Raw genomic sequence first — 13,511 nt, 5'->3', positions numbered from 1 at the left:
GGAGAGGAGCAAGCCAGTAAGCAGCATTCCTCCATGGCTTCTGCATCATCTCCTGCCTCCAGGTTCCTGGCTGCCTGAGTTCCTTTCCTCATTGCTTTTTATGATAAACTGTTACGTGGAAGTGTGAGTAAAAAAACCCTTTCCTTCCCAAGTTGCTTTTGGCGTTTCATAACAGCAATAGTAACCCTGACTAGGACATACACATATATGTGCAAAAGAATAAATCTATTTCATTACTTAATTATGTGTGAGGGTGTGTGCGATGTGCATATGAGTATCCAAGGGGCAAGAAAGTTTCGGAGTCCCCTGGAACTGGAATTACGGGCACTTAATATGGACACTTAATATGGGTGCCTGTGAACTGAATTTGGGTCTCTGCAAGCACAGCACATGCTTTTAACTACTGAGTGATCTATCTCTCCAGTCCCACATGCTGCATTTTAAATGAGTCCCAAAACAGTTGTGGGCATGGTCAGATATAATAAGCATGGCTCTGAGAGACTCTTAGAACCTAGGAAGCAGGCTTGTCATGAATGTGATAAATGGGCTGCTTAGCCATGGTGACACCAAAGGCTAAAGATCAGAAGCTGTCCAGTCACCCCCTGCCACCCAGCCCCTCTCTCCTGTCCCAGGTTTCCAATTCACTAATTAATAATGACAAGGAACCAGCCAGTCTTTAAAAAAATATTAGATACTGCTCAGAATAAGAGAAAAAATAAATATGTCTGGTATCCTAGACTTGAGAGGGATGGGTGGCGCTTGGGTGCCTGTCCTGAAAGATGCCATCGAGGTAATCTCTAAGCCAGATGTCACAGTACTAAGAATTCTAGAATGTGGAAGAGGTGTCAGAAGAGCTGGCAGCAAGGACTGAAATGACAGAGAAAAAAAGCTTTGCAGCTATCAGGCCAGCCTGAGGGCAACGTCAGGGTAACCAGGAGCTAATGAGAGTCTTCAGAGAGGAAGGCTGGATTTCTGTAATACACTCCGGATGAGCAGAGGCAGGGGAGGGAGCAGGTAGGAGAAGCTGTGCAGATCCTCCAGCTTCCCCGTGGGAGGAAGACTCGGTGTGTTGTCCTAGACATTGATTGGTCTGTAATTGCAGGGTTAAGAACGCAAACAAAAAACTAATGATGATAATTAGTCCTACTCAGAATAAAACGTCTCCTTCCTAAACCACTGCAGAAGATAAAAGCAAACAAAACCCAGTCTGCTCAGAAAGGGAGCAGAAGAGTCACCATGAGAAAATAGAGATGACCTCAGGGCATGTGGGCAGTGGGCAGAAGAGACGCAACTCCAGCAGCAGCCCCAACAGCACAAACACAAGCTGCCTTGTCAACAAAGAGCTGGAGACAACTGGGAAAGGGAATTAAATGATTTGCTTGCTACTGGATTATTACTACGAATGTTGGTTATCATGTCAGCTTTGAGAGATCACTTTTATCTCCCTGTGATTAATCTTCTGTAATTGTAAGAAGTTTCTCCATACCTCCTACCGACTTCACACACACACACACACACACACACACACTACACACACTACATACACAGGCACGCACGCACGCACGCACACACGCGCACACGCACGTATACATACACACAGCACATGTAGCACACACATGCCCACAGGACATGCTGCAGTTATATTTATATATACACATACATATATGTAAACACTTGCACATATGTATACATGTACACATATGCACGCACACATACATACAAGTACCTGAGCTTACTGGTCTGAAAGATAGTGGGCATGCAAAGAGAAAACTGGAGACCCATCACACCTGCCTGCTGCCTTGGGTAAAGGAGATCTATAAGGTGACTCCACTAAGGGTGTCCAAAGTACGGAGAGGTAAGAGCTCCCCTTGGAGTAGGAAATAGCAAAGGTCAGCCTCTAGAGAACACACTTCTGCCTTTTGGTCGTCAAGATGAGTAAGGAGTGAGTAAGGAGTCCTATGAGCCCTGGACCCTGCCCCTGGGTGGCAGAAGCAAGTCTGGCTACATTGTGTACAAAGCTGGAGGAGTCAGAGCCAGATGACTGAAGGCTCCATAAGGGGGATTCCTGTCTCAAAGTGGCCGGGGATCCTCCAAAGGCTGAAGTTGCAGAAGGAAGGGGTACCACCAATATTTTGACTGGAAAATCTTGGCTGAGATCATAGTAAGTAAGGGGTACCTCACGATGGTCTAAATCTAAATAAGTCGACATGCCAGAGAGTCGACATAACCCTTGTCACAATACTAGACACTTAGAAGCACGTTACAGCATGTAAACAAAAACTAATGATGATAATTAGTCCTACTCAGAATAAGACGTCTCCTTCCTAAACCACTGCAGAAGGTAAAAGCAATCAAAACCCAGTCTGCTCAGAAAGGGAGCAGAAAAGTCACCATGACTTCCTAAGCTTTTCCTCTATTCTTCCCTGTGTGCCCAGACCATCAACAACAGAAAAGGATATGGGGGCAGAGGAGGAAAGCAATAGGGAAGAGTCACTGCCTTACTCTCTCCTGTGAGTGGCAGGAGGCTAGGGAAGGAGAGCGGGAGAAATGAGTGGGCAGAAGGAAGCCCTGTTTCCACAGAGTAAATCCTTTCACCATAGGAAGCACAAGCTATAATGGCTGAACAGCCAGATTGCAAAATCTCAGCTTAACAACTGTTTACAAGCTGGTACCAGCTGGCCAGTCACCAAGAAAGCTTGAGTTAACAGGTGTGCTTGAACACAGCTTGAGAAAACTGGGAATATCTTCCTGTGCCTATCAGATCAGCTCACGCAGCCAAGAGACCACACAAACCACAGGGGACTGCAAGAATTCACACTAGGAAAGAACTAAGTCTCAAAGATGGGATTCTGCTTTGGGTTTGCATATAGCCTAGGCTGGCCATAAACTCAGTATGTAGCTAAGGATAACCTTGAGCTCCTGATCCCCCTGCCTCTACCCTCCAAGTGCTGGGATTGCAGGCGTGCACCAACACACCAAGCTCTATGTGCATCTTCTACATAGACTGGCTTTTCTTCATCTTCTAAAGTGAAATACTCTATATTTAACTGAATGATGATAACTTTTGGGATAGAGCAATGGCTAATCTTGGTTGTCAACTTGACTATACAAGGAGTTAACTAAAACGCAAGCAGCTGGGCACACTTGTGCAGGATTTGTCTTGGTTGGATTATGTGAGGTGGAAGACATACCCTAAATCTAGATCACTTGACTTCAAAGGATCCACCCTAAGTCTGGACCACACCTTCTACTGGGTAGTTTATATAAAAGGACAGAGAAAGAGGAAGCTGCACGCTCTGGCACTTGCCCTCACTCTCACCTGCATTCTCTCCTGACTCGTTCTTTCAATAGTGTTAGAACTGAGTTCTTTGGGATTCCAGGGTAGACTGAAAACTGGCCTGTTTCTTAGACCTCTCTGGAATTTCACCCCCATATTGGGACCGCTGACACATCTGGTCTTGTGGATTGAACAACTAGTATGTTAACATGTTAGTTGTTCAGTCCACTAGACGTGTGTGTGTGTGTGTGTGTGTGTGTGTGTGTGTTTATTCTGTCAGTTTTGTTCCTTAGAGACTCTGACTAATACAGATGGGGAATGTCCTCCTAAACGTAATATCAATGGTGCATATCGTCAAGACTGGCTGATATAGAACTAAAGAAGTGACACAGTGGCTAAGAACACTTGCTGCTCTTCCTCCAGAAGTCTTGAGTTTGGGTCCCAGCATCCATGTTAGGCAGCTCCGAACTGTCTGTAACTCCAGCTCCAGGGTGCACATATTCACATGATGACAAATATCTATACATAATTTGTAAACAATTTATTTGTTTAAAAAAACTGGGCAATACAACAATGTCAAATTATTGAAACTAAATAATACTGAAGATAAATTCACAGAAAAAGTGAGTTAAAATGTATATCCCAGGTAGGAGATGAATGCTTTGAATGCCTGTTGCTCTGATTGTCCTCATACCCCTTCTCCCACCCCAGTATTTTACTCAGCTCCTTAGTGCATCATGAAATACATGAGGCAGTGCACATCTTTGGACCTGAGCTATATCACCTTGGGATAAATTCTCTAGTAATTAGGATAAGTAATTAGGAGGACAAAAAAAAAAGACTATTTTCTAAAACATTGGTGTACTGGCTGGTTTTGTGTCAACTTGACACAAGCTGTAGTTATCACAAAGAAAGGAGCTTCAGTTGAAGAAATGCCTCCATGAGTTCCAACTGTAAGGCGTTTTCTCAATTAGTGATCAAGGGGGTGGGGGGCTTGTGGATGGGTAGTCTTGGGTTCTATAAGAAAGTAAGCTGAGCAAGCCAGTAAGGAACATCCTTCCATGGCCTCTACATCTGCTTCCTGACCTACTTGAGTTCCAGTAAGTGTAAGCTGAATAAACCCTTTTCTCCCCAACTTGTTTCTTGGTCATGATACAAGAATAGAAACACTGACTAAGACAATCGATTTATAATGCTAAATTCAATCTAAATGGGCTATTTCTACTTTTCAAAGACTTTTGCCTTGGAAACACTTTAAGTGAATACATAAAAAAATATCATAAGTTGCTACAACCCACAGACCCCAAGAAGCCAAATTACAAGGCCCAAGGAAAGATGGCTGAATTTTTCTCAGAAGGGGAAATAAAATAGATATTGGAAGTGGATGGATGGAGGGAACAGGATAGGAGAGAAGATGGACCATGCAACAGAGAGCAGGGGAGAGAGAACATAAAATCTGCAATGGGCAGTGGGGTAGGGGCATCTCTAGGATGTGCCAGAGACCTGGGATGAGGGGAGACCCCAGGTGTCTATGGGAGCAACTCTAGCTGAAATTCCAGTTGATGATATGAGTCCTGAAGTGACCACTTCCTGTAGTCAGGCAGGACTCCCAGTGGAGGGATAAGGACAGCAATTGAGCCACAAAAGAAACCTTCCACCCAAAATTGTCATGCCTACAAGATGTTTGGAGACAAAGAACAAAGACAGAGGGAATGGTCAACTAATGACTGCTCCAAACTGAGACCCATTCCATGGGCAAGAACTAACCCTGACATAAATGATACTTTGTTAGGCTTGCAGACAGGAGCCTAGCATAACTGTCCTCTGAGAGGCTCTACCCAGCAGCCAATGAAAAGAGTTGCAGACCCACAACCCACAACAAAACCCACAACCAAACATTAGGTTGAGCTCGGAGAGTCTCATGGAAGAGCTGGGGGGAAGGATTGGGGGACCTGAAGAAGACAGGGACTCCATAGGAAGATCAGCTGAGTCAACTAACCTGGACCCTTGGGGGGCTTCCAGAGACTGAACCATTAACCAAAGAATGACCACAGGCTGGACCTAGACACATGCGCAACAGATCTGCAGCCTGGCTTTCTTGCAGGTTCCCCAACAATTGGAGCAGGCTGTTTCGGAACCTATTGCCTGCTTGTGGATCTAGTTCCCCTAATGGGGCTGTCTTGTCTGGTCTCAGTGGGAGAGAATATGCCTAGTCCTGCAGTGACTTGATGTGAGGGGTAGGAGGGAGGGAGAGAGGGTGGGTGGGGTAGGAGTAATGGAGGGAGCAGCTTCCCTTCTCAGAAGAGGAGAGAGGGAAACGTGGGGAGGATCTGGGTGAGGGGGACTGGAGGGAGAGAGGGGCTGATGTTGGGTGAATAAATTTTAAAATATTTTGAAAATAGACAAAAATAATAAATTTAATAGAACCAGAAAAAAACTACTGTGAATCACTATGGGTGATGGGTGTCCCGATGTCAGCTTTAATAGTCACCAGTATTTCAAGGGTCACTTGACTCTTCAGCTGGGAGGGCTGCTGATTTAACCAATCTCTGAGCAGTGTTTGGACTATTTTACGATGTGCATGACCGCAATAAATAAATTAAAACACCGCACCATGTGTTCTTTTCATAAGTCCTTTGTATCACTGAAGCATGTTCTTTGGAGCCAAAGTCTGCATGCTTCTTGATCCTTTTCTTCTGCAACACTGAACTGCTCTGCAGAAAAGTCGCTCCAAGTGATTCTTCTTCTTTTTTTTTTTTTATTTTAGATATTTTCTTTATTTACATGCGAATTTCTCCTTTCCCAGTTTCCAAGTGATTCTTCTAACACCAGTATCCAGGAGGGCCTAGTTCTTCTTTTTACTTTTTTTTCAAAGTATTTATTTTCTAGTCCTTCTTTACAATCTATTTGTTTAATAGTTTAGTAGGTGCATCTCACTCTTCTTTCCAATGATATCTTGTAATTACAGAAGACACAGACACATATGGAATTTTAACCCATTTGCCCTTTATGTGAACTGGCCACTTCTGATAATTTTAGTGGTTTATCTCTCTTTCTTTCTTTCTTTCTTTCTTTCTTTCTTTCTTTCTTTCTTTCTTCCTTCCTTCCTTCCTTCCTTCCTTCCTTCCTTCCTTAAAACTTACTGCTTTGTAGGAAATATTTCTATGTGTAAAGTATTAAGAGTCCTAACCACATGGGTTAGAAACATGAGTTCATAAGCTTGAAATCAACCTGGGCAATATAGGGAGACCCTGTCTCAAGAAACAGGAAGAGGGAGAGGAAAACGCTGTATAAAGGTAAAAACTTTAGGGAAGAGACTAGACTAAGCCATCAGGCTGCAATCTCCATAGTTTGTGACCTGTTTTTAAGGTGTTTTGAGGAAAGAGACCAAATAGGCCCAGGTGCAGCATATTTCTAACGGGTTTGTAATAACACACAACTTGTCACATCACCTGTAAGGTCTGGAAGTCTCAGAATATTCCAGACTGAAAGAGTTCTGCTGGCCCAGTATTCCTCACATTAGGGATGTTCACTGTGGAGCACATACACACGCACCCAGTGCTCACATGCACATTTACACACGCACACCCACTCAAACAAGGTGTTAGTTACTAATTTGTTGTGGAGATAAAATGCTCTCGCCAAAGCAACTTAGGGAAGAAAGGGAAGAAAGCAGGGGCACAAAGAAGACAGGTCACATTCATGAGAGGAGGGTAGGAAAAAGGGTAAGGCTCTCAAAGTCCACCCCCAGTGACGTCCATCCCACCTCCAGGAAGCTCTTAAATGTTCCATATTGTTGGCAAATACCACCACCATCTGGGACCAAATGCATGAGCCTGTGGGAGGCATTCTCATTCAAACCACCATATACGTGTGTACTCATAAGCACTCATATATACTCTCACACGCAGTCACACACTCATACACCTTCATGCATATTCATCCAGACCACCACATACATGTGTATTCATAAGCACCCATATGTGCTCTCATACACAGCCACACACTCATATGCCCTCACGCATATTCACGTACATTTTCTCAAACACTCATGCACAGTCAGCTCTCTCACACCCACCTAAAGCTGGGCTCCCATCTCTCTCGCAGCTTGGTGCTCATCCCTGCTTTATTCTGGTCTTGGTGGTGGCTGTTCTGGGAAATGCCCTCCCCACACATCCCTGGCACTGTCTCTCGTGAGCTGGCATCTCAGCTCTGCCTCTCTGCCCCAATCTCAGCTGGGTGACAGTTGGTAGGAAATTTCCCCTGGTCTCCCTGGAATAACCCCTCTCCTGAGGGCTACCCAGCCCTGTTCCCGGCAGCCACTGTGCACTCTAGTGGACTGATTTGACTCAGGCCTCTTCTTACACCCCATTGTCTTTGTCCCAGACCTTTGCACCTTCTCCTCCCTTGGCTGTGCATCCCAAAACACTAAAGAAGTAGGCTCAAAGTGGCAAAGTCTGCTGGAGAGATGGCTCAGTGGTTATGAGCACTGATGGCTTTTACGGAGGACCCAAGTTCTGTTCCTAGTGCCCTCACGGTAGCTCATAAGTTTGTAACTCCAGTTACAGGTGCACCAATGCCTTCTTCTGACTTCTGTGGGTGCCAGGCAGGAAAAACATTCATACACATAAAAAGAAATAAGTCCTTTAAAAACAATGGCCAGGCAATGGTGGGGCATGCCTTTAATCCCAGCACTTGGGAGGCAAAGGCAGGCAGATTTCTGAGTTTGATGCCAGCCTGGTCTGCAGAGTGAGTTCCAGGACAACCAGGGCTACACAGAGAAACCCTGTCTCAAAAAAAAAAAAAAAAGAAAAAAGAAAAAAAAAGAAAACCAAAAAAACAAAAAAACAAAAAACAAAAAACAAAACAAAACAAAACCTCTTCCCTGGTAGGCTACACCCTTGGATAAACTCCAGCTGAGTCCCAGAGAGGGGACACATTCTGGCCCAGAAAGCCTTGTGATACATATATATTGTCAAGGCAGAATTCTCCATCCATACCCTGCAAGGGTTCAAACACAGGAATACAGGTCTCAGGGAATTCACAATGAATGTCTGTCCTAGAGGACTCAGGAATCTGCTTGCATTGGGATGAGGGACCCCTTTGTGCCATTTCTTCTGAGATATAAATCTCAAGCCCAGAGGGACTAGCCATCCCTGCTCACAGAAGAGGTTAATCTGTAGAGATTTGGCGACGACCATCAGTCACTGACTTTGGGGCCTAGGTGAAGAGAGCATCAAAGAAGCCTCAGTGTGCCAGGCCAGGTCAGAATCTCCCTCCTCATGGGAAAACCACAGGCTGGCACTCCTATAAGAGAAAGCATTTAATTGGGGCTGGCTTACAGTTCAGAGGTTTAGTCCCTAACATCATGACAGGAAGCCTGGGGGCATGCAGGCAGACATGCTTCCTGAAGAAGAAGCTGAGAGATCGACATTTGGATCTCCATACAGCAAAAAGAATGAGACGGTGTGCCTGGCTTGGGCTTCTGAAACCCAAAGCCCACTCCAGTGACATACTTCTTCCAACAAGGCCACACTTCCTAATCTCTCTCAAGTAGCACAGCACCACTTTTTAATGACCAACCATTCAAATATTTGAGCCTGTTTGGGCCATTTCTATCCGAGCTACCACCAAAGCTGTGATGGTAATACACATTTGGGGGTTAACTCAACACTTCCCCAAGGCGGAAACTGGCATCAGTGCCTACTGGTATGCATAGACAGGGCCTCAGGGACTTGCCCAGTATGGGCCAGCTCATGAATGCAGAGCTCCAGCAGGCCTCAGGCCTCAGGCTAGTTACCTTGAGGGAGAGAAGAGAGGCAAAGATTGAAGACCAATGCATAGCAGGTAAAACGCACTGTACAGAGCGGACACGTCATATCATGCAATGACGTTTGCAAATACCAAAAGGAAGGGACCCACCTGCCTTGTTCACACTCACTCCCATCACTCTCAAGATCCCCCTCGATCGGTGGTGTTCAGCACTTAGTCGGGGAGTGTTTGGGAGTGTTTGGAACAGCAAGCAGGTGGGTCCACAGAGAGGCCCACAGAACAGGACCCAGAGGCAAATTGAGGGAACTATGGCAAACTTCAGAGTCTGAACACAGGAGTTTAAATCTTGCCTTGGTCATTGCTTTGTGGCTGGACTTGGGGAAAGCCTCTACTTCTCTAGACTGTGGGGTCTTTCTGTGTAAAGTAACACATATATGACATTGTCACACGGGGCTGCTAAGGGTGATATGATTATTTAAAGGTATATTGTGTGCTCACATGCTCATGGTGCTTGTATTCAAGTCAAAAGTCAAGTTTTAGTCGTTGGTCCTCTCCTTTCACCTGGTGAATTTTGAGGTCAAACTCAGGTTATCATGGCTTGGTGGGTCAGGTTTCTTTATTCATCCCTCTCCCTAACCTAAATTAATATCTGTCACACTAAAGGGTGCACAGGGGTCAAATGATCACTTATATTTCAAAGAGACATTGAGGTACAGAGGCGTAGGCATATTTTCACAAGACATTTACGAGCACCACTGAGCAACCAATACTGAAGAATTCTCACCGAAGGACCTTGGTGAAAAGAGCTAAAAGAGCTGTAGAAACAGCAAGCCACAGCCGGTCTCTGCTGCCCCCTAGTGGGCACCACTCAGATTTCAAATCGATTCCTCAATGGGAAGGCTATCTTGAGAGCGAGATCAAAGGACTTCCCAAGAGTTGTCTTGTTTTTCTGGACCACACAGAGGAGAGAACGTAAATTTTTACATTATTGGACAGTAGTCCTTTTTCCTTTTCTTCTTTTTTTTTTGAAATGAGATTTCACATGGCCTTGACCCCACATTTCTATCCTCTCAGCCTCTCAAGCTCATGGACTTCAGGTGTGCTCTGCCACCTCTGATTAATAAGGAGTCTTGAGAAGGAGGCAATGCACTCGCTGCCTTGTTACATCATGGGCAAGTCCCTTTCTGCCTCGGCCCACTACCCTGTACATAAGCTACAACATCTTACCTGCGGGGTTGTTGGGAGCATGCACACAATCTAAAGCCGAGCCCATGCTCCCTGCTACGCACAGCTCTACAACGAACTTCTGGAAAGCCTACCCAGCATTCCCAGCTCTTCAGGGCCTTTGCCTCTCAGACTCTGCCCAGTCTGATAATACGAAGATGATAAAACAAGGTTTTAATCAAAAACTCTTGCAACAGAAGAGCGTTCTGAACACAGCAGTTGGAATTTACAGCTGAGGCAGGGTGGAATCAGTGGATGAAGATGGCAGATACACCAGGGGGGTCCTGGCCAAACTGGCTCACTGGGCCCTTGCTAAAACATCATGTCAGAAGTGGCAAGGAGTGAAAACCAGATATGCCACCTTTCTTGTTTGTCTTCACTGTGACAGAATGCAGAAGATAAAACAGTTTAAGCAGTCTGTCTTCCTCACAGCTTCAAGCCCTTGCTGCTTGGTCCCGTGTACTCAGGCAGAATTGTCTTGGCAGAGTAAGCATGTGGAGGATGCTGTTCATAGAAATGGAACCAGAGAGGAAGGGATTGGGGACCAGAGATAGCCTTCAAAGGCACGCCTCTAAGTGAGCTTCCTCCAACTGGGCCCCATATTCTAAATTTTCCAGAACATTCCAAATATTTTCAAAATAGTACTACCAGCTGGAGACTACACATTGACACATAACGCAAGAGACATTTCACATTTGACCCATAATCTATATAAAGTATGATATCAAGGGTAGGGGATTCTAAGAGAACTGACTTGACAGGATTCTTGCCAGACTGGGTGATACAAGTTTGCCATAGATGCATGCTAAGGGCTGAGGCCTAGTGGGCTTAAGGGAGCCTGACTGAAGTTTGATCAAGGAGGAGAATCTCTTTCAGGTTCCATCCTAAAGGATTCAAATCTTCCAAGCCTTCCAGCTCCTCATGGGGTCCTATTTTACCATCAGGTCTCACAGTCAAGAGCTAATGCCCATGTACAAGAATGACTAAGCACATTTCATCATGTGAGAGATAAGAAAGGCTCCCTGAAAACCTCCAGTCGGAAGCCAACCATGGTGAGCCACACCTATAATTCCAGCATTTGGGAGGCTGAGGCCAGGGGTTTTCAAGTTCAAACCCAGCCTGGATTACACAGCAATATCTGATCTTAAAAACAAAATCAAACTTCTGTCATAAACTAGTTTAACAAGAATTCCTCTTCCTTGATAGATAATCAAATCCCTCTTAACCATTGCCGCTCAGACCTGTACACTCTGCCCTTGGCTATAAATCTCTAGCTGTCTTCACTGCGTTCTCAGATGAGCCCTCTCTTTCTCTTGTCTCAGGGTAGTAAAAGCTCCTCTCTCCCTCTCCCTGCCTGCTCCCTCTCCCCCACCCCTTCTCTCTCTTTCTTTTTTTGGAGACAGATCTCAGATCTCATGTGCTGTCTTCTGGCTTTGAAATCTCTGTGCAGCTGAGGATGGCCTTAAACGTCTGATCTTCTTGTCTCTACTTCCTACATGCTGGGATTGTGGGCATGTGACCCCACCCTCCTTCTGTGGTGCTGGGACTCAAACCCAGGGCTCTGTGCATGCTAGTTACATTTTCTGTTGCTGCAATAAAACACCAACGAACAAGGCAGTCAATAGAAGAAAGAGTTTATTTGCTTTACAGTTCCAAAGGGATAATAGTCCATGGTGATGGAGTGGAGGGAGCAGGTGGCAGGTGGTCAGAGCAACCCCAGAGAGTTCACATCTTGAACCACAAACAGGAAGCAGAAAGAGTGCACTAGAAATGGTGTGTGAGACCATGAAAGGCAGCCTGTTTTCTGGTCGAGCTAGGTTTAAACCCAGGAGACCCAGGCAATTAATCTGCAAGGGACACACTCCCAGACACTACGCTCCTGACACAAGGCCCCAGCTCCATAATTCTGTGGCCTTCAGTCACATAGGCTGTCCAGACTCCACCCCCACTCCACTCCAATTGGCAACAGCCAAGATGGCCCAGACCACTATAAAAGGAGCTACTTGCCCCCTCCTCGCTCTCTTGCCTCTCTTGCTTCTCTCTTGCCCTCTTGCTCCCTCTCTCCCCATTCCCTTCCCCGCTCTCTCCATATGGCTATGGCTGGCTTCTACTTCTCTACACTTCTCCCCCTTTCTGCCTTTCTGCAATAAACGCCTTAAAACCATGGCCGCCTCTGCTCATCTGGGACGGCCATGCTGGAGCAATGGTGCAGGTCTCCCTCTACAGAGCTGTGCATCTATCCTCCCACCAGGAAGCCTCCATGCACTCCAGCCGCGGCCACCAGCTAAGCCTGGCCGCCTGAGCTAACCAGACTCTCTCCTCCCCTCTGTCACCTGCCAGAGTTCTCCTACCCTTTTCACTTCAGAGTCTGCCCAAGGGTCCATTCTCAGCTCTTCCACAACAAACAGCGCATTTAGGAAATCCGAGAGAACCTGTCATCCCTGGCCTCCGTGTGGCCCAGGGACCCCAGAACTGGCATCTGTGTTGCCCGAAAGTCAGGGCCCAGCTCCAGCAGTTCTATGGGGACCCTAGACTGTGCCTTTCCAACCCCTCATCCCCCCTCACCCCACCAAGCCAGATCCTGTGGCTCTCACAGTCCAACACCTGCCAGGCAGTTCCATGGGGTTAGACCCACATGGTTTTTAGACCATGGGTTTTGTCCCACAATGGTATATGGCTTTTGAAACCTCACAGCCTGATTCTAGTGATGGGCTTCCTTCATCAAGGCCACATCTCCTAAACCTCCCCAGTGCCACCAGCTGGGGACCAAGTATTCAAATACCCAAATATAAGGAAATCTCATTCAGATCATTGTAACATTAACTTTTTTCAAGGCTTACTTTTAATAATGGTTCTTAAACTCATTAACCTCCCTTTTAGCCCATCACCTAAAGGATGGTGAAAAACAAAGGATGGGGGGAGGGTGGGAAGTGGACCTGTTCAGAAATGGTTCTTTGGAGCAACTCCCATCTGTGTTATCTGGAAATCAATAGTTCAGTTTACAGGTCAATAGTGGCAGCTCGATCTACTCACAGACACTTCACAAATACATCAGCAGTCCAGTTCGGTAGAGTTGGGATAGCAGCAGTGGCATTACCTAGCAAAGACAGCCAGGCCTCAGCCTTGGCACAAGTCAGCAGGAGGGACCAGGGAGTAAGGCCAGAAAAAGTTCTTGGCTGTGCCTCTCTCAGCAAAGCAAAGATCAGCGAAGACTCGAGACCAACAAGTGTTGTACAGC

At 46.0% G+C, this 13,511-nt stretch overlaps 1 long non-coding RNA gene across 1 annotated transcript; it reads left to right on the top strand.

Annotated features, from left to right (window-relative positions):
* Positions 1–862: 862 nt before the first annotated feature.
* On the top strand, positions 863–1,393 carry LOC116100611. The gene is made up of 2 exons (XR_004122674.1): positions 863–1,014; positions 1,103–1,393. It is a non-coding gene; the product is annotated as an uncharacterized LOC116100611 (long non-coding RNA).
* The last annotated feature ends 12,118 nt before the right edge of the window (positions 1,394–13,511 follow it).

The sequence above is a fragment of the Mastomys coucha genome, unplaced genomic scaffold (genome assembly GCF_008632895.1).
Source record: "Mastomys coucha isolate ucsf_1 unplaced genomic scaffold, UCSF_Mcou_1 pScaffold21, whole genome shotgun sequence".
Lineage (NCBI taxonomy): Eukaryota > Metazoa > Chordata > Mammalia > Rodentia > Muridae > Mastomys > Mastomys coucha.
Note: the sequence above shows the minus strand (reverse complement) of the source record. Positions and strands in the feature narration are given on the sequence as shown.